The following is a 27,855-nucleotide window of genomic DNA, read 5'->3' on the forward strand; positions in this document are numbered from 1 at the left end:
GCCGGGCGAGGTGGCGCCGTCCCCTGGGTGTAGATTCCTGCAGGCGTCAGCCCGTGCCCGGCGCGGCCTCCGGGAGGAAGGAGCGCAGCCCTGTAATTCGGCGTGTTTGACGGTAACGTAGCCTTTAATTATGCGGGCCGACGGCTGCCGTTCGCACGCGTAAATTTTGTCTAAGTGCTCGCTAGCGGGCCCGGCCAAGTCTGCTCCAGAGCTTAATTTAACAGCTCAAGTCCTCTCTTCCCTTCCCTCTTACGCACTTAGTGCTGCTCTCCCGTGCCACCCCGCAGAACTCTGTACAGAGCCAGGCAGCCTCCCCCTGTCCTGACAAGCAGAACAGCAAAGCGACATAAGGTTCCAGCCTCATCAGACCGCTTTCCAGTAGCACCAGCTCTTTCCACGGCGCTCTTCCTCCCTGCATCCCAGCGTGGCTTATGGCAAAGGAAAGCATTGTTATTTCAATTTGCAAACGGGGAAAACGAACCGTGTAATTACATCAGTCCCTCCAAGAGGCTAGTGTCAGAGCCAGGGATCGAGTTCCGAAATGATAGGATCAAATTCACCGGACAACTCCTACTTCCTTGTTTATTAAACTACCCGGTAATGTAAAGATACATTAGTAACAGATGTGAACCAGAGCTGGAAAGCGCTTAAGAGTTCGGTGGACGTTCCTCCTCTGTTTCTGTTCCTCCTCTGTTTCTGTTCCAGCCCAGATCTGAATGAGATACAAGATGAGTAAAAGAAAAAGCTCTCCCCTCACTGTCTTTCTTGATGCAAAATTAAATAAAAGTTGGATTCGAAAAGATCTCCTGTGATCCAAGCCTCTCTGCGAGAGCACGTTAAGCGTTTAGGGGGCAGGGTGGCAGTCCTGAGGAGAAAGGAGCACCTACTATTTTCCCTCCAAGCTGTGCCAGCTGCAGGCACTCAGGAGCAGATCTTAAAATAGTTGTACTGCATATCATTCAAAGGCAAAAAACAAATAAAAAAATCCGAAGGCAGATGTGAAAGCAGTAGTGTGGTTTATGCTTTACTTGTTAAAAGTAAATGCTGAGGCTTTAAGCCTTCATTCTCGTTTGGTTTACATAATTTAGAGGGATTAGCTTTTTCCATCCTCCTAAGAGAGCAACTGGTGAGTGTCTATTTTGCATCTGGAGAAATGTGTGTTAGTCTCGAGGCCTGACATTTGTTTTGTGTCTATGGAATTTACCCTGCATGGGGCTGTCAAATTAAATACGATAACTGGCTTTTCCAAAGCAGCAGATAATTTATTGGTCATTAAAAATCCTAGTGGCTGTGCAGTCTGCTTGCGCTGAAGTCTCTTATTGGTGCCAGGGCATAAGAATTTAGTAAACACTAATCATGGACACAGGCAAGGGTTTCAAACGGTTGAGACCCACAGGGCTGGTCCAGGGCCGCCTCAGTTGCTGTTTGCTTTCTCTGTACTGACTGTGCTTCTCATCCATAATGTTGATGGGTTTGCGAGGGGGGGGTCTACCCAAAATGGGTTTTGAAAGCCTTAGGTTTTAGTCCTATAGACCAAGGACCACCTTGTTTTGTCGTAAGCAATGGTTTGTTGGTTGTTGTGGAAGACATTTTCTCAGTGGCTTTGCCACATTTGCTGATCCTAAAATGTGCTCATGGGTATTATCCTGGCATAGGTAAAGAGCTCAAGGTTTTCCCATGTGAAGACCATCACGTGACTGACTGCCTGCATGATGGGGCAGGTTCCTTTTCTGCCCTTCCGTCTTCTGAAAATTTGGGAGAGGGGAAGCAAAGCCGAAGGTGCGCGGGGTCTGCTCCCAGACGGTCTGTGTGCTGTCAGTCTGAACTCAGCCTGATCCAGCAGAAATCAGGGGCATCCCTTTCCCTCCCCACCAGAGCCATGTTTCTTAGATTTCTCCCTCTTGTGCCTTGCATGTTTGGTGAGTCATAGTGCTTCAGAGCCTTAATTCATTTTGGAAAATAGCACTTTAGTATACTCAAAAATATTATTCTTGTTTTACCAGGAAAAGAAGCAGTCCCGGCACAAGCGGATAGCTGGCCTGTGGGAAATATTGGTTGGAGTGGAGCTGAGGGAAACTCCCTCCTTTTTGCAGCCTCCTTTTCTACAGTGTCAAAGCAATGAAGTGTATCTACCCACAGTCACCAGTGAGTTTATCTGTGTCTTTATGACTCCTAGGGGCAACACTGTGCCTTGTAAAGGGGCAGAGCAGGCGACCTGCTCTCCCTCGGTCAGCCCAGGCACTGCGGACGTGTTGCTGTTGAAGAGCTGGGCCCAGCCACGCTGGGAACATGGAAACTGCGGCTGCGGGTCCATGGCTGTGTACTTACCCCAGGGTCTGTAAGGTGGGCCGGCACCTCATGGTGCAAGGGATATAGCTGGCTTAGCTCCCCTGTTATCCACACCTGGTTGCATCCCTTTTTGCTTAGGAAGATGCCCACCAATGGTCCAGAGCAAGAATTTTGGTTCTTTTATGGTCTAGTAAATGCCTGCAGTCAGCCAGTGTCTGCAGTCAGAGCTTCAGGCTACCCCCCTGCACCAGAAACCCTAATGGCTGAGGAGCAGATAATGAAATAGGAATGTGAACAACTTGAAATGTAGATGAAGTCACAGACTCTTAAGTTAAAGCAAAATGCTTTTTCAGGATGGGTTAACAGAGGTGCAGTTACAATTGACAGAAGTATTTTAGAAAGGCTCACAATTTTAAGTACCACTAAATACTACTTTGCTGGCTTAATAAGATATCTAATTATTGCTAAAGTCCAGAGTGTTCTTTCTGTCTGGTCTGGGGGTGCTACCTGTTTATTGTCAAACGCTTCTACTGGCTTATCATTTTCATTCTGGATGCTTATGGTGTGTTTACTGGAGGTGTTTTTGTTGTGAAAGCCAATGGCATTTGCTTCCCAAAAGGTGGGAGGTAGGACTGGTGTGACACTGCAGGCCTGACAGCTAACACGTGAAAAGGATGTATGAACAGGAAAGGAATGCTGAAGGTGGGGGAAATCCCATTAGAGATGACAATTTTGCAGGTTTCAACAACTTCCAAAACAGGATTTGAGCATGGGGTTTGATGAGACTCATGAGAGAACAAAAGATGACAAAGACCTGATTTCAGAAGGTCACTTAGGAGTCTCTGAATCATCCTATGGAAATGAGTGGCATTTCATCTTCTGAGCACCTTTGTGCAACTGAGTCCAAGTGTCTACTAGCTGTAGAGCAGATCATGCCATTGGTGACATGGACAAGGAAACAGACCCCTCTGGTAGGACTCCTGCAGCAAGGAAGGGGTTCTTGAGCTCAGGACTACAGTCTTTGCTGCTGCTGTAGAAGAGCAGCCCAGACGTGCAGCGAGGATTGCTCTAGATCAGAGCACACCTGGTCAGAGCTGGATCCTTGTCTCAAAGAGCAGCCCATCAGTAACTTGGTTTACTTTTTTGCCCTTCCTTCCAGCACTGGTCTGAGAGCTGAGATGATACTTGATAACTAGTAGAAAAACTGCCAAATGAATAGCATGTTAACACAAATATATGTAGCTATTACTAAGGGTTCATTGGGAAACATTCGGATTGCTTTCTTCATTTTCATAGAATATCTTCTAAATGTTTTTGTGTTGGCTCTCGGCAATGTACATAAATCTGTTCAGTTACGCTAATCTAGCGCCATGAAAAAAATTGCGGCTTTGTCATTAAATTATGGATGAACTTTGCTGTTAGTTTGGTTTGTAGTCAATATGAAGTATTGCTGTTTTAAATTAATATTGCATTTTCTCATATTTTCCCTCATGGCTCATGAAACACTGAGTTTATAATGATGGGTTTTCTTGAGTGTACACTAAGGATTTATAACTTCTCTTTCTCTTGATTTTCCTCCTCACTATATAGAAGAAAAATCAAATACATATCTTTAAGATGCAGGCTTTATTACTTTTTGTTTATTTCTAATGCAGTAAATAAGACCACAATACTGCGAACATTGTTTGCATTTAACCTTACATGGACAGGCTTAATGGAGTGGCCAAGGAAGCTACAGCTTCCCCATTAGTATCACTTGAAGGTGGGTTGCGGAGTGGCTTGCAGAATCCAGGCTTCAACATTTTGTTCCATTTGGCTTGATGAGGTGCCAAAACAGGGCACTGGAGATGGACACGGGATGCTCTTCACAGCATCCTGTGGATCTCACACATGCAAATGCCTCTATGCTGTCTCCTAATGCAGGCCTTCTGTCTCAGTATGCATTTGGCACATTTGCACGGAGACATGTAATACACAGCTTGGGTTTCTTGCAGTAGCAAGATTTTTATCAGGTATATTTAACAGTGATACATGTCCAAAGCTGAGAGGCACAGCTCAGTAGGAACTATTGCTAAGTAGAGTAGTAAAGCATAAACTCATGTTTTATAACACATGGCTAATGGATACTTTTCATATTGCCCCAGTTAAACACATAAATTCTGCTAATCTGTGTTTCTTCTCACCTGTGCCATTGACTAGGTTGTATCCTGACAGTCTTCCCTTAAAAATGGGCAAGCTGTGACTCCACGCTCACGGGAATACAGCAGTGACTACACTGATTCCATCACAGTTTGGTATGTTGCTATTACTGGTTTTGCTCTTTGTTACAGTTTGCTTTTCTGGTATTATTATTTCTCCCTCCACACTTACTCAGATCACAGAGAGATCCTTCAAGCAGGTGTTTTTGTTAATATAAAATTAATTGCTGTACAACCCTAAAGAAAGCAGGGTGACTGTAACTCACTTGTGCATATTCATAATGATTAAATACCTACTTGCTTTAAAACTGATGAAGTTCAGTTTCTACGCCAAAGTATATTTGGACTAATAATTAAATCACCTACATAACAGTCTGCAAACTAGCTAGTACTCATCTGCTAGAGAGATTTGTGTCATGGTTTTAATAAAGTGCAGTTATAAAATTAAAAACCACTGGTAACAGTTGCGACAAATTTTGCAACAAATGTGCAATACCAGACTTTATTAATGAATGAGTTACACTGATGTGTCATCTTAATTTCTTACATATGTATTCACGTTCTTTGAAAGGACCAGTGGAAATTGTCATAAATTCATTTGCTATTCATGTCAATGAATGCTAGCTCTTATTCTTCCTCAATGGTATTATGATTGCAATCTGGATTCCCATAGGGACTCCACTGTAATTCATCATTGCTTCAGTGTTCAAATTCTCTGGTGGAACCAGATATTGGTGTCGACAACATCTGGAGTTTTATGTCTCTCATCTTTTTTCTACCTCCCTCCCTCTGTTTAATCAAGAGAATGGGAAGGGGAAATTGCTGCCATTGTTAATATCTTCAAGAAACTGAATGACTGCTAGGACTTTGGAGGATATTTAGACCTAGGATTAGGAGATACAGGCCTGTTCACAGAGGTGAGACTGAGGAACATCTGCTTTCAACACACTGTAATGCCAGTCGCCATGGCATGCCCAGAGAGGCAGGAGGCCACGCTTCCATCTCCCATTCTGAACCCAAGCAGTGGATTTGGCAGGGGGTGCCCTTTCACAGGAGAGTGTCTTGGCAACCACAGTACATATGTATGTGTGAATATATACCCCGTTTCTTTCTACTGGGGCTGTTTCATGTTGTATCAAACAGTTCTGTACTTGTATCAAGGAGAGAGGTAGGTTGTCGTGGATTTTACGTAGGAATCTTTATCCATGCCCGATCAAATCCAGACTTGCTTCCTACCCAAGCCCTTCAGATGCCAGTCCATTCTCAGGGGCAGGGTTTAAATGAGCTCAGGGATACACTGCAAGGGAAATCTTGAGTGGGGGCTATCCCTTAGCATAAACCATGTCTGCCTGTCCTTGTAGTGTATGACAATACGCTGCTTTGTGGGAATGTGACCATGGCGAACATCAGAGAGACACGTCAGCCTGTGTCCTTCCTAAAATGGTCTGATAACATGTACAGCAAGGTACTGTATGAATGCTGGGCACAGCCACGTAGCAGGATGGGGATACACAGTGCTGTCAGAGAGCATCCGTAGACATAGCTGAAAGGGCTAACCCTGCAGCCCTGTGGCCAGGATGAAGACAAGCATAGCAGTCCCTGCCACAGAGAATATTTAATTACATTTAGGAAAACATTGATGTGATAAAATGATAGCATCCTGCCTCAAAACTGTATGGTATTTATGGGTAGGGTACAGTCTTGTGAGTTTGGAGAGAGCTGGATTCAGAACTCTTCAACAAAAGGAAAAATTCAACTTGGCATCCTATACATAGCATGAGCTAAAGATAAAGATAAAAGGGGGAAAAGTGAAGAAACTGTCACCATGAGAGTAATTTTCTTGACTTTTCTGTCTAAGCTATCCAGAAGTGAAACGATTCATTTTAGGTTAGCCAGACCACTGCATTAACAGAAAATGAGATTATGTTTTTTAAGAGAAACAGACTTTCATCCTTTCCTTGGTTTCTCACTGATTTCTATTCCTGTGTGTAAGAGACAGCAATTTTGTTTACAAAATCCATTAACATTTATAAATTCTCCAGAAATGTGCTTTTGTGCTTTCCTCTGTCCTGTCTGCTGTACTTGGGAGATCATACACAGCTAATCCATCATCCTCCTTCAAATCTAGCCCTTCAAATTCCTCCTTGCCATAATCCTGAAAATCAACTTGAGAAATGTTTGTCTACAAATATGTTATGACCACTGCCTATCATTCTGACTAATATTTTTACAATCTTTGTCCTTCCCCATCTGTCTACATCATCAGTTGTCTTCCAGGACTATGAGCGTGTCGTGGTAGAGAACCAACCTTTGTGCATCCAAGTGCTCCACAACTGGAATGGCCTCTGCACAATTCACGTCAATGGGATGGTGGTGCATCTTGTAAACATCTTGAATGAAAAGTAGTAAGTACATTTTTCAGTCAAGGACTGGATGACTTGCTGTCCATGAGTCTTGTGAACTCAGATCTGATTCACGTACCCAGGGCTGTTGGAGGGTGAATGATTTCTTCTGTCCTCCAGTGTGCGCTTGAACAATGTAATTTTGCTTTGAAGTGCACCTGTGTATTCCTTCTTTTTGGTGCTGTTTTGGAGAATGATACCCTGGGATTTATATTGCCACTTTTCTCCACAATATTCGTGCACAAGGTCTGGAGGAAAAAAAACCACCAACTATTTAGATACTTGACTCCTATGATGTGTTAGTGTCATCTAAATACTTTCTTTGAACTGTCCCTGAATTCTTTATGTATAAGGCGATGGAGGAATTCAAGCAGCCTCGGACTCTTCTCTGTTCAGGGCACAGCTGGTGAAGGAAATTAGCTCCTTCAGCATTATAGAAGCTAGTTGGAGCTGGTAACAGACACTGAGCATTCCTGTGCTGCTCTGTGACTGTAGGACATGAGGTGATGGTGCTAGTGGATGATCCATCCTCGTCTGGAAATCATTACTGTTATTCAGTCTAGCTTTTATATACTAATTACTGTTATCATATTACTTATCAAAGTCTCTGTGAACTAGTTTCTGAGACTGTGTGTGTGCACTAAAAGTTTCAGTCAGCAACAAAGACCTTTAGGCACCATTTGTAAATGAGTGATTAATAAACCAACATAAAAGTTTGTCAGGACAGAATGAGAGAAGCAGTCAGAGATACCCTCCAATGAAACAGAAGGCAATGTTAACAAACAGATGTTACAACCCCAAATTTCTCAGCATATTATCCTATGAGGTGGAGAAACTCTGAAAGGACTTATTTTGAAAAACTAGGAATGCCATAATTTGAGAAATCTTTTAAGCACATGTTAAATTCCCATGGACTCCCTGTTCAACTGAAGGCAAAGCTTGAAGGATTCAATAAAACAGCAGCAATTAAAACAGCAGAAAGAAATACCTAAGATTAAGTCTCTAGTTTTTCACCTAGCCTTCCCATCTTCGTATAAACACCAATCCCATGGAAAGCAGTGTAACATTATTATGGAGATTAACTAACCAAGCAGTAGCTAGTTTATTTAAGCTGCTCATATTTTCAGTATCGACTGATAGTAGGATAGGAATACAATTAAGAGTCCTTCTTAAGGAACACTATCCACTAGTGCCTGTACTATACCCTTAATTAGTATGGTATCATCATCATAATAATGTCTTTTAAAAATCCATTAAATGTTTTGGGCTCCAGTCAGACAAAGGATTAAAAAAATAAATGCTTCTTTTCAAAATATTTACAGCTAATACTTAAAATTAGTTTAATTTCTTTTTGGTTTGGCTTTATCCAGAAAAGAAAAAAACACCCATACAGGAAACTCATAATTTAGAGCAATGAACATAGCTGCAATATCCTTGCATGATTAAAGAACATCCTATGCAATGGTACATTGTTTTTTTCATTTGTTACTTGAGTTTTCTTCCTTGGGAATGAAATAGCATGTTTTCTCTAACATCACATAAGATAGTCATTCAGCCATTTCATGTGCACAGGTGCACAGCAAATGGGCACTGAGAAAGAATCCGTCAAGTGAAATAGCTTAGTTATAAGAATTTTACAATGTTTTGGCCAGTGTTGGTTAAATTTATTCTAAACTGTGGATTCTTACACACAAGGACCAGTACTTTTTCCACAGTCAAGATGATTCCTGTTTACATCTGTTTAAGGACAAAGGTAATCTGAAGTCCTTGCAGCAAAGAAAGATTAAGACTTTTCTGTTGTGTTCCATATCCAGACTGAAACACCAAAGCAACAGCTCATTGCTGTCCTTGCAACAGAACAAGGAGACCTCAACATATTTGAAAGTGTCATGCACAAAGCAGAGAATGACAGCGTATCTCTTTTCAGTAACGTAACTCTGATGAAAATAGCATAAATGTTTGTAAATATTAGTACTAACATAAGAGTTCATCATTTGCTTACCTAAGAGTTTTGGTAAAAAAATGTTAAAAGATAGTTGTGTTTCAAATTGTTTGATGTCTGTCTGGGAATTCTTTAAGAGGTCATGATATTCATGAAGAATTGGTAAGCACATCTTCTGAAAATCAGGCACACAGAGTTGTCCATTGCTTTTGAAAACACCACCTCTTGTCTAAAATCACTGTTAATTGAATCAGTATTCATCTTTTGAGTGATTTAATTAGTGGATGCTTAATCTGACATATCTCATACCAGTTTGATGTTCAGAGAACCGTGATCCAGTATTTTGTAAATACCTGTTCCATACTAGATATTTCCAAGTGAGCAGCCAAACTGATGTAGCCCATACCATCCGTCTTGCATACGATATTGTCCTATCTCCTCTTATGGTCAGTGACCTATTTTGGTGAGATGCATTGAGTCTAGCGCACCCTTTTTTTTTTTCCATTAACTGTAAGGTGATTTTAGTTGAGTAGCTCAGACAGAGCCATTTACTTTTGGTCAAATAACTCCTATTTCCAGCTGAACTCTTGAAGGTTTGGTTCTCACAGTGCATTCCTATAAAGTGTATTTCCCAAGAAGTGACTGCCTCGCAGCTGGACGTGCAGGACTTTTCTCTAGGAGTTCAAAATTTGGCATTCATATTCTACGTGTGTGCCTTACCAGGCAGGTTTGTGGCTTTCATTCTTGTTTTTACAGAAGATGAGAAACCTATAAAAATGACATATATTTATGGTACAACTTGTACACAGTTTTGGTCTATGGACAATGGTTTGTTTTCCAGCCACAACAGAAGCGTTCTGGAAAGCTTCATAATTGTCATTCCTGACAGCTTTTCACCCAAAAGACTTTATCTCTTTGTCTCTCTTAAGTCCCAGTTTTGTCTACCTCCAGCTTTTACAATAAAAAAATTGAAAAAAAAAGATAACCTAACCACTGTAATTGTGAACTACGATCTGCCTGGCTTTATTATAAGATCTGAGGCAGACACCAGCAGCAGCAGCAGCTACATAAAGGACCTGATTGCTCCTTTTCTTGAGCCTGAATGGGGGAGACAGCTTTTGTTTTAAGGAGGTCCACTGTTGTCCTCAGTGCTAAACCCCACTATTACTGCCCTGGCAACCACAAGCCTTTTAGTAAAACAACCATGTCCAGATGCACACAGCTATTTAACGTGGGTTTCAGGGTAGCACCTCTTAAAAGGCACAAACTAGCAGTCTGTATTTATAAATGTGAATTCCTAGGCTGAATTTCAAACAAAACAAAGATATTTTCCCTTTTAGGTTTTCTGGGGATGCCATGGTGAGAGGAATGCCTTTTTATGTCTTTTTTAAGGCAGGCAGCGTGTGCATTCCATGGCCCTGTGCCATCTGCATCATTAAGCCACCTTCTTCCCTGATTTATATTAATCTCATAAGCACTAAAACTCTGCTAACTATCCAGCCAAACTAAAAATAACCTCTGAAAATAATCCAATGTAAAAATGTTTGGCTTCCAAGAGAGAAAGCAATCTACCTACTCTTTACAGCCCTTCTACCATGTTAAAACACCAACTGAGTTACTGGTTACTGATAGTACCAAGAAATTTAAAGAAACTAATTGGTTGTGAGCTGCTTCTGAATGGTAATTAAAGAAACCTGGTGTAGGTGCAGCTTTGAACTATCAAAAAGCTGTTAGACTAACACTATGGAAGAAATACAGTGAGCTCTTAACATAACAGTGTTTATGCATGGAAATTTCCCTAATGGGGTGCAAATTTATCCCTCCTTTCTTTGATTTGTGCCAAGTGTTGAACATTCATCCTATATTTTTAAGAGTGTTCCTGATTTTGTTCATTTTTCACATGACTAATTGGAAGGTTGTATTAAGTGATCAAAAATTTGCAGAGAAAAACAAACACGTCTGTTCTTTAAATCTTGCTTTCCGTGTATAATTCAGCTTGAAAAAACTCCATATTTTAACAAAATGTATACCTCAAAATAAAAAGAAGAAAGAAGCATTGCAATAGTTCTATCCTGTAAACCTAAACCAAAACTGGGGATGTGGGCTCATGATTTTGGAGGGCTTTTATTTTAGGAAAAGAGACTCACCTTTTTGAGTGCTGCCCTGTTGTCAGTGCAAAAAATGAAGGAGTCCTCCAGGTAATTCAGGACACCTGCAGAGCTTGAATTCTGGTTCATATAACTCTTAACAGCAGCATCTCTTGATCACTGCTTACAAAGGGAGCAAAGCTGTTTAGCTTCCTTATGTCAAATTTATTTCTTGGAATTAATCCCTTTGCCTGTCAAGACTTATAACTCCCCCAGGTGTCTTTCCACTCGCGTGCCAGGTAAGGAGATGGCATGTAGAGATGCAGACTTCTAGAAATACTTATTAATGGCTACATAAACCACAAAGGGCTGTTACATATGAACCCCAAATTGATTGGAAAAGGATCATTGCATACTGTGTGCAGTGTAAGGCTTTGAAATCTGATAGCCAGCCAGCTCCTGGCACAGGAAAGAAATTTCTAGATAGGGGCTGTACCAAAGCTCTTTGGATTTTTTCATTTAATACATAGGAAAAAAACAAAACAAAAAAAAGACCAGACATTAATGGCTTCTTTGTAATCTGTTGGTGTGGGGTTTCAAACTGCTGAGACTAGCAGAACAGCATTGGAGCTGTGTCAATCCAATGCAATGAATTGGGAATATCTGAAAAAAGTGTTGGAAATACTTGTTTACAGTAGGGTTTCAGTGACTGAGTTTGAATGATATTTACTGAAAGCCTTTCTGTTTGGTGCACTTGGTCTCAGACAACAACATTTGCATTTAAGCACCACCTTTAAAACCAAAGTCCTACATCTCCCTCTAAGGTTTTTCTGTAATGACTGTAACAATCACTGAAATGCAGAAAGGATGTTTTTATTTCTAGATGACCTGGTCTATTGTATGGTAGTATTAACCTATACACTCAATATTTTAGAACATAATCGTAATTTTCATCCCCTGTATTTGTCATGAACTAAATAAGGCACAATATCTGGGGTCTGTTATCCCATGGCTGGGTGGTGCAGAGCAGATAAGGTGACTGCTTTGTTTGTAGCTCATTTTAGCATGCATATACTAAACTTGGAAGAGTATAGAGATTAGCACAGCCCTGTGCAAGGATGACAACCAATTTTATGAGTTATTCCACATCGTGGCGCATGGTCACATGCCCCTGAACGCACTGGAGCTTGTCTGACCTCCAAGCTCAGCAGGGTTAGACCCCAAAAGTCAGTACTTGGATGGGAGACCTGCAGTAGGCTTCCAGCTTGACATAAAGGGGGAAAAAAATCATCACCCTGAGGACAACTAGACCTTGAAAAGGGCTACCCAGAGAGGTTGTGGACTCTGTCCTTGTGAACTTTTAAAACCCAGCTGAAGAAAGCCATGGGCAACCAGGTCTGCATTCAGTGCTAAGCCTGCTTTTAGCAGGAGGCTGAGCTGACTGACCAGCTGAGGTGGCATCCAACCTGAATTATTCTAGGATTCTGTGGTCTGAGGTTGAATTTTATGTATTTCAATGCATTTATGTATTTTTTGTTGATAAAGTTGCATGCCTACATGAGTTGACTGTAATGGTAATAATATTCAATAATCATGATGATTGTATCATAAAAAAGAGGTCATACTTTCTGGCACAAGTAGAAAAAATATTTTTCATACATTTCTAAAGATAGCACTAATTGCCATAAGACTTACTTTGTTTATGCATAGGAAAAATTTCCACCAATTGCTCGTGATAGACTGTAGGATACTCAAGAGCCTATAAATGAAGTAAATAATAAAAATAATTGCAGATAGCGTCTTAGGATAAAAGACTTTTTTTTTTCCTTATTTTTTTCTCTTTAAGAAATATAAATGACCAAAAGCAGTAGTATATTTGTGATAGAAGCAGACTGGGATGGAGTATTCTCAATTCACAGAAATTACACAATCCGGTTATCAAATAAAAGCTTTGCTGTCCAAGATTCATCCACAGCTAAAAAGTTTGGTCTAGTCACATTGGGCTTAAAGCTTCTTGTTTGTCTAACAATATGCTAGTTTTTCTTTCAGTTGGAAGAACAATTACTAGGTATTTTGAAAGGACATGTTTTTCTTTTTAGTCACTGATCCTTCAAAATAGGTAAATACTCAAATGTGTCCAAAGTCGTCCATTTCTCCATTGTTGAGAAAGGACTAATTCATTGTCCCCTTGGTTATTCTGAAGACCTGGATGGCAGTGTTGAATGGTTTGAAAATGTGAAAAGTCCGATGTTTTCTAAATATTTGAACAATATACTTTCATACATTACATAAAGGATTGTCTGTTGCAGTTTTGAAATTCTTCAAGAACAAAGTAATAATGGGGAGACTCTTTCAGTGACTGAACATAAGTGCATGTTTTTGAAGTATTTTTAATACTATTGCAAAGATAGATTTGATGCATGTTGAAGCTTGAAATAATACATTTATTGAGATTAAAGAAAAATTGCTTATAAATTCATAATATAATCTTACTCTAAATGTACATCATGGCAAAATGGAAAAAAAATGGAAAGCAATGTTATTCAGTGATATAAATTTCCTCTCCAGTATTTCCTGTTTTAGCTTTTACTAAGTAAAATCAACTTCAGTCACAAAAATTAATCAACTCCATTTTTTCCTCTATGAAAAATCTCAACTTTTTAAGGAAATTTTTTAAGTTTCTGGAAGGTTAAGGCTTGGCCAAGGGCTGTATATGGGTTATTATTGGATGAGTTCTGTGTTCCAAAGGGCCAACAGTGGGTGGGCGCATGCTACAGCAGTCTAGCAGTAGGACATGGGCGATGTCCCTTCATTGTGTCTAATGCTCATTTCTGCCTTAAGTGAAACAGCATAAAACTATTTTCCTTCTATAACCAGGTTTGGATGGACTGGAGAAATGTACTGGAAAAATGTACTGGAAACTGGTTCTCTGAAGGGAAGTGTCAAAAGCTAGTAGTGCTTTTGGTTCTACGGCTTCATAGCTCGTCGGATTTCTAACTTTTCTTTACTTCATATTGGTAAGTGCAAACACGGGTACATGGTATTTTTCTCACTATGGGATTCTGGCGTGGGCCTAGGAGTTCTTGCTGCGTGGAGATTTTTCCCTGCACAAGCTACAAGTCTTGTGCAAACAAACGTGCTGGGGAAAGTGGTTGTCACCGGCCCCCACTACCTCCTGTGCAGCTCGTAAAAGGGACAGAAATAAGGGAGAGGGTCCCGTGTACCACCTCAGCCCAGCTGGGAAAGGGAAGGTGTGTGACCGTGCAGGCAGGCTGGCTTTGAAGACAGAGGGCTGAATTTCGACCCTGATGTAAGTATTTTGCAGCTGCACTGCTCCTTAGTGGTGCCCTTCAGTTAGAGCTCACTTTTGCAGGGACTACGAAATCTAGTCCTGAAGCAGTGATCTCTGCCAGTAGGCATGTTTGGTTGGTTACTTATAGCATTAATTAGTCTTCATGGCTTCGGGAACATGTTGTTGGGAGGAATGTGCTGGTTAGGTGGATTATCTGCAACAATGGCAAAGTCCTTCAGGGCAAGGCTTGGTGGGAAAGGCTGGGTTCCAAGGAGAAAATAATGGTTTACATCATATAATTAAGAAATGTATCACTGAGTATACGCCCAGTGAAGGTGAATTAGGAAGGCTTTTGGATAGATTAATTCTGGCATTTCATATTGTGTGAGTTCTTTTTGTTGTGGGTTTGTTTTTTGTTTGTTGTTTTTTTTATATAATGTATTTAAACAGCACGCAAAACATATTTGATCTGAATCTGTACAGAAAAGACTGTAATAATACAATACCTTCTAAACAGAGACATGATTTAAATCAGTTTGGGAACTGTGGCTGCTATGAAGGGCAGCAGCTTGCTTTATAGGAGTTGCACCTGATAAAGGTGACACAGCAATGTTCTGTAACATCTTCCTGTAGGAAGGGACATGAAGACAATTAGATATTTAATTACAGTTCTTAAAGGAACATGAATAGAAATTCAGACTTCTAAATAAATTTTTGGATCCATTCTTTACTTTCTGCTTAAATTAGGCTACACCCAGACTCCAGAACCTGGGAATAGTTTTTAGGCTTCCAGGCTGAGTGCATGTCCAGATGTATTTTGACGCAAGTCAAGGCGAGCCCCCGGCATGCACCAGCAGTCGCAGCCTGCCTCAGTTCCACCAAAAGGCAGCTGGGAGCCATCTGGCAGCAACACGAAGTGTATCTTCTAATATCTCGGCAAATGAGTATAAATGTAGCTAATACGCAGCTTCTCTGCATTCAGGCTGTAGCCTCCTTGTTCCAAAAGTCAGGGACTTGTGCTGACAGTGGAACCAATCGAAATATTCAAGATACCACTGATCTGCAATGAGACATATTTCACTAACTCTTAAGATAGACCTATTACGTGGCCAGCTCAGCTTCCTTTCCTTGCTGAAGGTTGCGTCACTGAACGTTTTTGTTAAAACACACCCTGAAGGAACAATATGAACAAGATTATATTAATATTGACAGTAAAGAATTAACATGCATCCTAGCATTAACTTCCACCAAAGCAGATTTTGTCTGAGGGATCGTGTGTGAAAGTCCTTAATTACATTGACTTTAGCCAGAAGCATTCTTTCCTCCAAGAAATATGTGCCTAGATACACTTGCACAGCAACCACCTGTTTTTTGTAGGATAGTCAAGTAATAATACTTTGAAAAAGAGCAACTAAGTGCCCAACATACTAAAGCAAGGCAGCGTTAATGCATTATTTACTACATTAGAAGCAATTTGTATTTATAGTAAAAATACCAAATATTTACAATTCTAGCACTGCTATTGAGATGAAAATGGGAACAATCTTTTTAGGACCATTTGTCTTAAAGTTAACTTGAGCTGGGTTTGTTGTTTACTGGATTAGGCAAGATGTATTTCAGCTGATAAATAAAGAATGGAGGTTTTGCCAGATGATGGACTTTCCCTAAATCATGATTGACTCTGAAGGGATTTGCTTTGCTTCTTATGTAGTTTTTCTATTACACAGCCTTTCTGAGACGAGCTTTGACCAGTTTTGCAATGAGATGTGATTACTTTCTACTGCTCTATTTAACTGCAAAAATTGCTGTGAGCTGCAAATTCACTCACATGACAAAGTTCAGACTGAGCTATTGTCAGAGCTATGGAGAGAGACTCCATGGAAGTCAAAAGATTGCTTCTCTTATTCTGCATCCTTTCGAGGAGGCAGGGAAAGAGCAGATTTTGCCCATCAATGTGGAATAAGATGGTGTCAAGTATAGCAGCCTGTGGAAATTATAAGATATTACTCAGAAAACTTTGTCAAATAATTTTAAACTGAGAAAACGGTAAAATTGCATGGGAGTTGAATTCTAGAGCAATGTGAAGGGCTGACTTCGATATGTCTTGAATTCAACTAGAGTAAAGGAAAAAAAATTTTCCAGCACCTCACACTTGAATGAGAATGTATTCCCTAGCGTACCACAGATTTCCACCCCAGTGATTTTTGCCAGAAATATTGTGAATTTATGTTTTTGAAAGGCTTGTTGCATCTAAAAGAGTATCATCTCCCATAATCATGCAGGCCTCTAAAGCTTATTGCAATATGTTAATGGATTTGAATTCCTTTGCCCTCTTTTTTGTTTAAGCCCTCTTGGTTTATGGTTGTTGCCAGGAAGAGCCTGTGCTTATCTTGTTGCCAAAGTACCTGTGCTTTTTTTCCTTCTTTCATCACAGAGGAGAAAAATTATACTTTGGTATAGTTTTATGCAACTGTACAGCAGGATCTACAATGGGAAAGACTTTTTTCCCTAGTGACCAGCTGTCTGAAACTAGCAGTGCATAAACACATCCATTCACCCAGATAATAATTTTCCCAGATTTGATTTAAGACACTTCATTGAAGTTGTTATGCTCATGTAAAAAAGCAACAATATATGAGTGAATCAGGCCTTAGGTCTTGATTTTCATCCAAAAGATAAAAGCAAATTAAGAAATTTAGAGAACAAAACAATCGGTAAAGAACTGGAACTGAATCACTTATGGAGGGAGATTTAGGACTTAATCCTGCAAAGAAAAACCTGCTCTGGCCCTGATCCAAAACAGTGCTCAAGTCTTAACTCTAACTCCATCAGCAGTTTCACTAAAGCCATGGTAGCTTCACTAAAGCCAAATGTCTGCCCAAGTGCTTTGTAGACTGGGGACAGAATATCAGTAATTTGCAGGACTGAACTCTCAAAGAAATTATCTTGGTCAAGTGATAAGAACTGGTAATGAGTTGAACTTGCAAGAGAAATAGAAGGTGCTGGCTGTGGATATATCAATGGGTTGCTGAAGTTGAGTGAGGATTTGTAGGGAAGTTGTAGCAAAACCTACAGAAAGAAAATAGCTTTGCTATTATTTAAACATTTTCAACTTTTTCTTTCCAATTAAAATAATTTCTAAATAGTTTTTTGTATTGGGTTTGCATGGCAAGGTTTTGGCAGCAGGAGGGCTACAGCGGTGGCTTCTGTGAGAAGCTGCTGGAAGCTTCCCCTGTGTCCGACAGAGCCAGTGCCAGCCGGCTCCAAGACGGACCCACTGCTGGCCAAGGCTGAGCCCATCAGTGACGGTGGTAGCGCCTCTGGGAGAACAGATTTAAGAAGGGGGGGGCGGGGGGGGGGAAGTTGCTGTGGCACAGAAACTGCAGCCGGAGAGAGGAGTGAGAACATGTGAGAGAAACAGCCCTGCAGCCCCCCAGGTCAGTGCAGAAGGAGAGGGAGGAGATGCTCCAGGCCCCTGAGCAGAGATTCCCCTGCAGCCCGTGGGGAAGACCATGGTGAGGCAGGCTGTCCCCCTGCAGCCCAGGGAGGTCCACGGTGGAGCAGATCTCCACCTGCAGCCCAGGGAGGTCCACGGTGGAGCAGATCTCCACCTGCAGCCCAGGGAGGTCCACGGTGGAGCAGGGGGATGCCCAAAGGAGGCTGTGACCCCATGGGAAGCCTGTGCTGGAGCAGGCTTCTGGCAGGACCTGTGGCCCTGTGGAGAGAGGAGCCCACGCTGGAGCAGGTTTTCTGGCAGGACTTGTGACCCCGCAGCGGACCCACGCTGGAGCAGTCTGTGCCTGAAGGACTGCAGCCCGTGGAAGGGACCCATGCTGGAGCATGGGAAGAGTGTGAGGAGTCCTGCCCTTGAGGAGGAAGGAGTGGCGGAGACAACGTGTGGTGAACTGACCCCAACCCCCATTCCCTGTCCCCCTGCGCTGCTGTGGGGGCTAGGTAGAGAATCCGGGAGTGAAGCTGTGCCCGGGAAGAAGGGAGGGGTGGGGAAAATGTGTTTTAAGGTTTGGTTTTATTTCTCATTACCCTAGTCTTGTTTGATTGGCAACAAATTAAGTTAATTTTCCCCAAGTTGAGTCTGTTTTGCCCGTGACAGTAATTGGTTGAGTGATCTCTCCCTGTCCTTATCTTGACCCATGAGCCTTTTGTTATATTTTCTCTCCCCTGTCCAGCTGAGGAGGGGGGAGTGATAGAGTGGCTTGGGTAGGCACCTGGCGCCCAGCCAGGGTCAACCCACCACAGTTTTGAAACAACATGATGTTTCTGAGAACTGAAAATTTTTGTTGTGGCAAAATTCCTTTTTTGCCCTCAAACTTTCCATCCAAATTTGTCAGGTCAGAAGTTAGAACCGGAATTGAATGCCTTCACATTTGCTCTCTGGATAGAGGTTATTGCTTGGCTTTCTTCTCAAATAAATACCTCTGCTGTTTGTCTAGTTATTTGAGTGGTATATACAACTCTTCTGTTTGCATGGTTTTGAAGATGCACAGTCAGTTTAATGGTACATGTATATAAATGATATATGTAATATATTCTTAATTATTTTTCATCAGCATACTGATGCAAGCTATATCATACCCGTTTCCTTGCAGATTGCTGTTCCTCAAGCTGAAATCTTTATTGAACCCTTTAATATGATGATTGTTCCGTGGTTAGTTACCTTTTCAGGTAGACAAGAGAGACGTATTTTGGCTGTGGAGGAAAAAGGCAGTGTCTGAATGGTGAATCCTTTTCATAAGGCAAGTATGCCTGTGGCAACATCTGCAGAGATGGAAATAGGTTGTGGGTAACTGCTTGGCACTGAATGTAGGTTAGGTAAGACCGTTCAATGCTAAGCCAGGTGGGAGAACAGCCCAGAGCCCTTGGAGCCATCCTGAAGCCAGCCAGCCTGCCTCAGGAGGTGACACTGAGGACACTGATTTGGGGGAAGCTGGATTTGCAGGGGGGTGGCCAGGTCTGCCTGCAGTCTCCCCCCGTAAGTGCAGGCTGTGTTTCAGCCAAGGGACTGGATCTGCTGGCTCTCCCAGCCTCGGGGCAGGCAGGGGCTGGCTTTTGGGGTGGGAGAGTGACCATGCTGCCTCCTCCCATAGCTGGGCTTTGAGAGGTTTTGTGTCCTGCAGGGCCAGTTATGCCTGGTGCTCGCTCTGGGACTGCTGCATTTTGGGTTCTGCATGCTTCTTTCCAAACCAGATGTGATAAAAATTTACTTTATAAGGAGTGATTTGTGCAAATAACCCAGGAATCCAGAGCTCATATGTGGGTCAGAGTTCAGCTCACACTTGCTGGCTCACGAGCTGGTTTAGGACTCCTCAAGCTTCCCAGGATTTGCATTAGGATCCAATATTTTTTTTTCTTGGATGTTTGGATCTGGGACTGTGGTTTGTACCATTTGAGACAGGATATTCAGATCCAGACATAGACTTTAAATCTAGATTTAATCTGAGCTGTCTCCACTTATAAGCACATGTAGAGAAAGAGAAACAGGGTGTAAAGAAGGTGATTAAATTCCTCAGTGCTCCAAAAGTGTTCATGTTCAGTTTCATTTGTATTTGGACAGAGATTTGAAATAATTTTCAAGTTATTTAAACAGACTGCCTCATTATGTCTTAATCTAACCTGGACATCTTTCTAAAAAGAAGTTTTTAAAAGCACTGCTATAAACTAAATATAAATTACTGATGTGATGCAGGAATTGCTAATTCAGAATCTATGGCTTATGGTATTTTAGCATTTCCACTAGATGATATACTAGCTAATCATTAAGATGATTAAGAGGAAGACATGAATGAAAGTAATTGCAGATGGTCCTCAAGCTGCTGGAGTGCTACATCCAGATTTCAGATAGACCTCCAGCTGTTTAGGCGCTCATTATGCAAAGCAAAGGTTGCCCCAGAATTAACTTTTACTGCAAACCCCCCATGAGACTTTGACCACCCAAATACCTACTAAGAAAATTTCTGCAGCGTACCACTTCATTTTCATTTATGCCACACTTCATTATATGTGGTAAATAAGCGTAGAAAGCAAACAACCAACAAGAGTCCCTTTGTCTACTACCCCACGTGGGAATCATCTAACCTTAATAGGGAAGATGTGCTTTTGGAGTCCAACCAAGCTGGTAGTAGTCCTTCTACATTTGCTTTTCCTTAAGAAAATGCAGTTCATGCCCTTTCCCACTGAATAAATGGTTCTAATTATCGGAAACATTTCACATTTTTTCCAGTGTTTAATCACTGGCTTCCAAAAAGCCTGGACTTGGAACAGAATCTTGAAGCTCTGCATGACCACAGCAGTTGCTCTTATCTGACTTAATCTTGCCCACCTCAGGGACAATATACAGCCATTTGATCTGTTGTGTAAAATACATCCAAGGTTATTGACCTATAGCCTCCTGCAGTCCCACTTGCTCACACAGGATATCCCAGGGTTGCTTTAGCTCTATTGAGCAGTAATATTTTTTTAAAAGTAACCCCAGTGAAACTTGTAGGGCTGGCTACCTGTTTAGGAATGTTGTGTTTACTGTGTAAAAGTACCAGAGTCCAACTTGGGATAATGCTGCTTTCTTGATGAAAACACCTGCCAGGGAAATCCTGCAGCTGGTTAAAAAAAAAATAAAAATAATCCATATCATGAGCAGCATTCCTAAAGAAGGGAACCTGCAATTATCTGAAAATCTGTGGGGTTTTATAGTGCTGAAGAGGACTGAAGGATTCATATAGACCATCCTACGACTTCTACCTGTTACTTGCTTGGGATGGGAGAGGATTCTCAGGCAAGCTCTTGAGTACAAATGCTCCAGAAGTGGCTGCTTCCCAGTACTCTGATAGCTTCGGGCAAACCGGGGTTATGGAAAACTGGTTGCCTCTTGGGTGTTGAGGTTTGAAATTACTATTCATTCTGCACAAGACACTAAAAAGAAAGGTGTCATCACAGGAAGCAATCCTGTTTTGGTTTTTTTTTTGCTGTTAGCTGAGTAGCCTGATATTTTCAGAAAGTTAACTCAGATAGACTTATGAAGAAGAAAGTGTAATTAGAGATATAATCCATCTCCACATCTGAGAAACTGTGTAAAACCAGTGAGAAGGAGCTGTAAGGCAACAGTTACATGCACTCCTTAAGCCTGACGCTGATAGTGATTCCTTGGCTTGGTACAGTGTGACCCTTTAAAGGCTTGTAATGGAAAGAGGAAGAAATGTCTCCTGACTCTAAAAATCTAGTTTACCATTTGAGTCTATGGCAAATTAACTTTTTTTTTTACAGTGACCATTTACCCAGTTTGAATCCCAACAAAGGTAAAATATGTGACATGTCTGCCTGGCATGAAGCATGGAAGTAAGCAACATGCCTCCGTTCACCTCTGGCTTACTGTGCCGATGCTAAGTTCAAGAAACACAGAATTTGAAATATATATAAGAATGTACTGGAAGCAGCATCAAAGCATTGTCTTCATCACCATCATCCATTCACAGTCTTGCAGAGTGTAGTAATGCATATTTTCTTGCTTATTCTTAGATTTGTAGTTTGACCCATGAGAATTATTTTTATCTCTTGCTGAGATCGGGGGAGTAGACAGGCTACACTAGAGCTTTGATATATTAGCTGATTAGAGCTTCTGGCAGACCTCAGATGGATGGAGTTTCTCACCAGCAAGTTCTCCAGAGGATTTCTGAGGGTGGGATTACTGTTAAGTTTGGGTTTTTTTCTGATCACAGTCCTGTTGCTAATAGAGTGTGTGAAACAGAAGTTCAAATGTTGGCATGTTCTTCTATGGGATAGCAATAGTCACAGTTTATAATTTCCATATCTGAAATTAGCTACATGATGATTTTTTTTCCTGATCTGTGATCTGTAGTGCATCCAGAAGAAGCTCAGTCTGTGGTTACTAGTCTAGTTATTAGTGCTTCTGTACTGCTTTTTCCCAAGCTCATGCAAATTAATGTAGAAAAAAAAATCATACAAGCTATGTGATTGCTTTTCTATGAAAACAAGGTATCAAAAATTGAGGAAGCAGGAATTCCTGCTGCCTCAGGTGCCTGAGGTAGAAGCATAGTCATTGCTCAGCTCTGACACAGTCTCTGTAATAAGTTTAACATCTGAATTTCCTCCAAAAATGCTAGTTTTCTCCATTGACAATACAAGAATCCTACTGTAAGTAGGTTCTTAAATTTGATACTTAAATATGGAAGTGATTAGTTATTCCCCTCCCAACTGCTAGCACTTTCTGGGGCTTAACTTCTGTTCCTCAAAAGCTTTGAAATCTTTGATGGAAATATAACTGTGATTTCCCCCCCCACCCTGTTTGAAACTGGATATGGACCTTACAGAGGTACACTGGTAAGCCACGGGGAGACTATCAAGAAATAGTATCTTTCAGACAGTTTGAAATAGATTCAAAGTAACCAAAATGCAAAAGATGCACTGTATCCTCTTACCAGTCCCACAACATACACATGGTAACTGAGCAATATTTGTAAGCTGATGCTCTTTGCTGCACATGTAATACTAGGTTTAAGAGAATTTTAGAAGGGTTTAAGAGATTTTAAAATAATCTTTTGCTCCCTGTGATAGTTAATGACAAGCTGTGAGTGCTGGTTTCTCTCCAGTGCTTCCACTGAAGAAGGTGGAGATTTCCTTCTCGCATCTAGCCGAGTGAGAGAACTGGGGTCCCGAGATGTGTGCGATCTTTGCGGCTCCCAGTGGAGGTGTTACAGCTGAGCAGAAGCTCCTTTCCACCTCCCAGCTGTATACTCCTCATTACAATACATTGCCAAAATTTCTGCAGGAATGCACAACGTTCTCATCTTCCCTTGCTGCTGTCCCACCTAGAGACTTTTAGAGGAAGAAGCGCTGCCTTTCCACCTTCTTGCATGCTCCTTCAGCGATCAAGTCCCAGCCATGGGCATGGCTGAGGTGCCTGTGCCCACCTTCCCACCTTCCCAGCCCTTCAAGCCACGTACACACACCATCCTATGCCCGTCCCTGCCACACCAGAGCCTCAAGCCATAGAAGGGCAGCTGCCTTGTACTTCCCAGTTACTCTCTTAACTGTATTTTTCGCGTGGTTTGGAGGGAGAAGCAGGAGTACCCCAGCTAAGCTGACCTTAGTGCCTCCTCTGCCCCAGCCTGTGGGGCCGAAAAGCTCTGTGCTCCCTGGGGGGGCATCAGCAGGTGCGCACACAGACACCACAGCCGCGTTGCCGCGTTAGGAATTTAATTTCTGTACCTTTGATTGACATGACGATATAGAAGGCTAAACCCATATGCAGTTCAACAGAGATCAGCGCTACGTTATGTGTTGATAATGAGGTCTAGGGGGACTTAATATCCACCAGCTGCACATCTATGGAGAAATAAAAGGAAGAGAAATTATGAATACTATCTCTTCCTTGTAGCAGTACTTAAAGTATTGAGGCTTCTGGAATAAATCCTTGGCCTGAAGGAGTCTTAACCATATCGAACCTGGAGCGGTAATTTACATCTCCTTTGAGCCTGCCAAGGTCGGCCAAGTATGGGCCACAGGAAGCATCAGGCAGAGACTATAATGACGTCTAATTCTTCCATACGCCAAAAACTTTATTGCTGCAGAAAACACATTCAGGAAAGCCCATAAATGAGGGAAAATGAGATAGAAAAGGCACAAGTTTTAGCAAATCGGAAGGGAATTCCGCACTGGAATGCGTCTTAGGGTGGGTGCCCGGTGTAAGATAAAGCTAAGCCAGAAGTGATCTAAGAAATAGTCAACAGGAGCAACGAGAAGACAACTGCGTGACACCACCTCGGGCCGCGGCGTGACGAGACCCTCCAAGCCCGGTCCAACATCGCCACCTGCGGGTCGCTGCGGGGCGGAGCTGGAGGGCCCAGGGCGGCTCTGACCGGGGGGGCCGGGCACAAGGCCGAGCCCTGGGGGGGCTCTCGGGCTGTCTGTCCGTCTGTCTGTCTGTCTGCCGCCTCCAGCGGGGGGGGGCAGCCTCCCGGCAGGGCCTTGTCCACCGCGGGGGCGTCGTCCGATGCATCAGGCACAAGGTGTACTGCTGGCCCGAGAGGCTGGTGACTCAAACTCTACCCGCTGCGAGAGAGCGGTTTTGCTGATTTGAGAGGGGAATCGTTAATCTTCAGTTCCTTCCTTAGACCAGGTAACAGGATCGGTGATCCGGCTGAATGCCTCTTTGTGGTTTTAACTATTTGGAGCCACGCGCCACTCTCGTTTGCGATGTCGGGTTCTCAGCAGCTCCGTTGACTTCCCCGGGTTATACCTGCAGGGAATTTTGGCTTCAGGCGAGTTACACCAGAAGAGAACTTGCCGGTTACTGACAGGTCTCTGGTTGAGTGCTGTCACTGACCATGGTTAAAAATTGTACTCAAGGGGAACCCACATTTCAGCGAAGCGTGAATTTTGCCGGTATTATTTTATTCAATGGTATTGTGTTTAAATGGAGATTTTTAATTAAATATTTCAGTTTCTTCATAGTTTCATACACTAATCATACATTCTGATTGTAGTATATACATTATTTCCGCACCTTCATTCTTATGAATGAAATACAAGAATGAACAGTGAAGTAAAATAATTATAAAGCAAAATAAAATGCTCCACTGATATACAAACACTATATATATATATATTAGATCTGTTATGTATGTGTTTATGCCTACAAAGAAGACAAAGTAAGAGGATGATGATGCATTTAAACACTCCAAATTCAATAAATGGGCAGCATTGAATTAGCTTGTGTTCCATTTGTGCAGGTGCACCACAGTTGGCTGGGGGGTCACTTGAGAGGGTCACCGTAGAAGATGCAACTTATAGTATCCTGCTACTTTTCAAGAGGCTACCTTCCCTCCACGGGGTGTGCAGAGAAATTAATAAATACATGCAATATGTTGATTTCACTGGATCTATGCTGACTTCTTTCAGCTGAAGGTCTGGAATCTGCTCTTCTGGGAAAAATTAAAGTAGAAATTGGTCATGTTCTGCTCTGTGGGTGATAAGGCACTTGCTATGTAGTCTGAGGAGGGGTGGAAGAGGGTTGTTCTCATGCTTCTGACTCCTACTTATATCTATCCTCAGCTGACTTGTCCAACTGCTGGCTCCCTTTCTGGGCCAGTTGTGCCTGTGACCTGCCGGATTAGAGGGAACCAGAATGCAAAGGGTGGAAGCTGCACTGGTTACACCAGCTCCCCCTGCTTTGGGGAGAACCAGGTTTGCTTCTCACAGAAGATGACATACTTTATAGGAGAGATGCCACATGATTCTTCCTTTCCTTTATCTGCCCTCTCATCTCCATTTAAAGTGACTTTCATTTCTTCTTGAGCTGATGGTGAGATAACAAAGATTAGAAGACAATATAATTTGATCCACACCCAGATACTCACTGTTATCCCCTGCTTAGCAGATGACCCTAAAGTCTTTTATAATTTATGGATGAAACAGCAAAACGTAAGTGCAAATTGTTATTAATGCTATTGTTAGGCTATATTATCTCTCATAGTGCTGTATTGTGAATTAAAAAGTATTACAAAGCTGCTATGTAAAATAATTATCTTCATAATAAAATAATGTGTACGGGGAGGTATTGAGGATTATATAAGTATGACCATAGGACAGGTAAGCTATTCCTGCCAGGTACTGCAAAAGGTTTCTGCATGTAAAGGTTACACACAGCTCACAATGTGATCAAAAAAACAACCTCCAAAAACTTATTTTTACACTTTGAAAATTGAGCAGGAGGAATTCTTCTCCTATAGGCCTTTCAAAAGATTATTTGCTGTGCCTCTTCCAGCTGTGAAAAAATATTTTTGAAGGAAATGGGTGAATTCTTTTTTATATAGATTGTGGGTTTGAGAAATACTAATTAGGAGTGGACTTATTTTTTTCTATTCTTTCAGATGCAGATGGGGATGGGAAAAGAGGGTCTGCTGTGCAGGAGGAGATGAGGCGGACTTCCAACACTATATTTTAATCTGAATGTAATACTGGATTTCTCCACCTTCAGAAGCTTGAAGTCTTTTTTGAACACATCATTGCTCATAGAACATAGAGGTTGTGTGTTATGCTATTTCAAATTACTGTGCTTAAACTATCTGTTGCAATGTATTGTGAAAAACATGTACTTCATGTATTCGTTTTGGAATGTAAGCATGTGGGGCAAAATAAGAATGAAAAACCTCCTAAAATATTTGAGGGCCTCAGAATTATTTAATCCTCTTCTTTCTATGCTCTCTGGTTTGTTTCACAGTCATGACATTTGTGTCTTGAGATTCTCAGTGGACTTGAAATATTTCTTGCCTAATTTCAGAGCAAAGACATCAGACTGATGTTGGCTGTATCATTTGCAGGTGTATGTTGTTATGTTCCTATTAGACTGTAGGGGTGTTTTTGGAATTGTGCTCCTGAAATGTCTTAACTCTGTTCATTTCTCTCTCTCTTCTTCCTTGGAAGGCCATGGTTGTGCTCATGCTGACTGAAGAGATGCAAAGCCTAGTTACGCCACCACAGGCCAAGGAGAAGCAAATGGGGCCACGCTGTTGCTTCAGCCTCTGCTTTTGAGTTTTACTTCTGCTGCATCCTGTGAATTGCGATATGTAAATCTCTGTTGGCCATAAATCCCCAGTCTTGTCAGAATGAATGCAGATCATAGAAGGGAAAGGAAGGGTAGGATGCATTTTAATGTTTTTAAGCTTTGCTGAGGACATCTGGCCTGTGGTGATTTGCTTAAAAGAGGATTAATTGTAACGCAAACTCAGGAAGAATGGGGATTCTTTAGTGACAAGTGTCAAGTATACAGGAAATGTATTGTTTATAGGAGCCAGTGGAATCAAAACAGAATTATAAAACCTTTCCAGGATCTCCCTGATGTTTCAAAATGCTTCAGAGAAATCCATTATATCTGGAGAATTTCCCCAGCAGGGATTATTCGTGTAATAGAGTTTTGTCCGCAATGTCTTCCATTGGAATAAAGAACTTCTTTGAAATCCAGAGTTACAGCAAGTGAAGTGAAACTAAATTGTGTTTGCCTTACTCACAGAAGTGCTTTGCACAAACACAGTTTTGTCAGCAAATAGACTGTTACTCGTTAAATGAGAGTGTTTGTGCCACGTAATTAAAGTTCCATGGTCTGGCTTACTTGTTGCAGATGATAGACAGCAATATAAACCCACAGCTTTATCCCCGTAGATGAACGTCTGCAGCCCCACAGCCTTACTACCTGAGGGAGGACTCACTAACCCCACGCATATCTACCTGGTGAGCTGGAGGCTGGTATAGAGATATCCAAGCTAGCAGAGATCCCAGCCAGTGTGGATTTCCAATGTGGCTCTGAATGCATCCCAGCTATTTTTTGCAAAGTATGGTGCTCAGACTAATAAATCTGCCCCAGAAAAGTCTTTGGCTGTGGTCCTGCAGATACACAAGGGGACAGATTCATAAAGTGAACCAGATCTGTGATAGGTTTTCTGAAGGGTGACACTGCGCCAGCTGGATTTTCTAGTAACAGCAGCACTCACTAGTTTTGAAAATGAAATGTTGAGAACAGAGAAGTGCTGATTTCAGAATATCGTGGAAGTCAGCTGTTACAGTCTTTGTATGAAATAAATATTGGATACCAATAAATAAGTGACGTTACACTCTGAAA

General features: G+C 41.8%; 1 long non-coding RNA gene and 1 other non-coding gene across 2 annotated transcripts; both read left to right on the top strand.

Moving 5' to 3' along the window:
• On the top strand, positions 1-27,855 carry LOC138690089 (uncharacterized). Its single transcript, XR_011328891.1, has 7 exons — positions 1-112; positions 2,004-2,145; positions 4,489-4,583; positions 6,765-6,892; positions 13,796-13,935; positions 26,111-26,264; positions 26,664-27,855. It is a non-coding gene; the product is annotated as an uncharacterized lncRNA (long non-coding RNA).
• LOC138690096 (U6 spliceosomal RNA) lies at positions 11,972-12,071 on the top strand. Its single transcript, XR_011328903.1, has one exon. It is a non-coding gene; the product is annotated as a U6 spliceosomal RNA (small nuclear RNA).

Source organism: Haliaeetus albicilla, chromosome 19, assembly GCF_947461875.1.
Source record: "Haliaeetus albicilla chromosome 19, bHalAlb1.1, whole genome shotgun sequence".
Classification (NCBI taxonomy): domain Eukaryota; kingdom Metazoa; phylum Chordata; class Aves; order Accipitriformes; family Accipitridae; genus Haliaeetus; species Haliaeetus albicilla.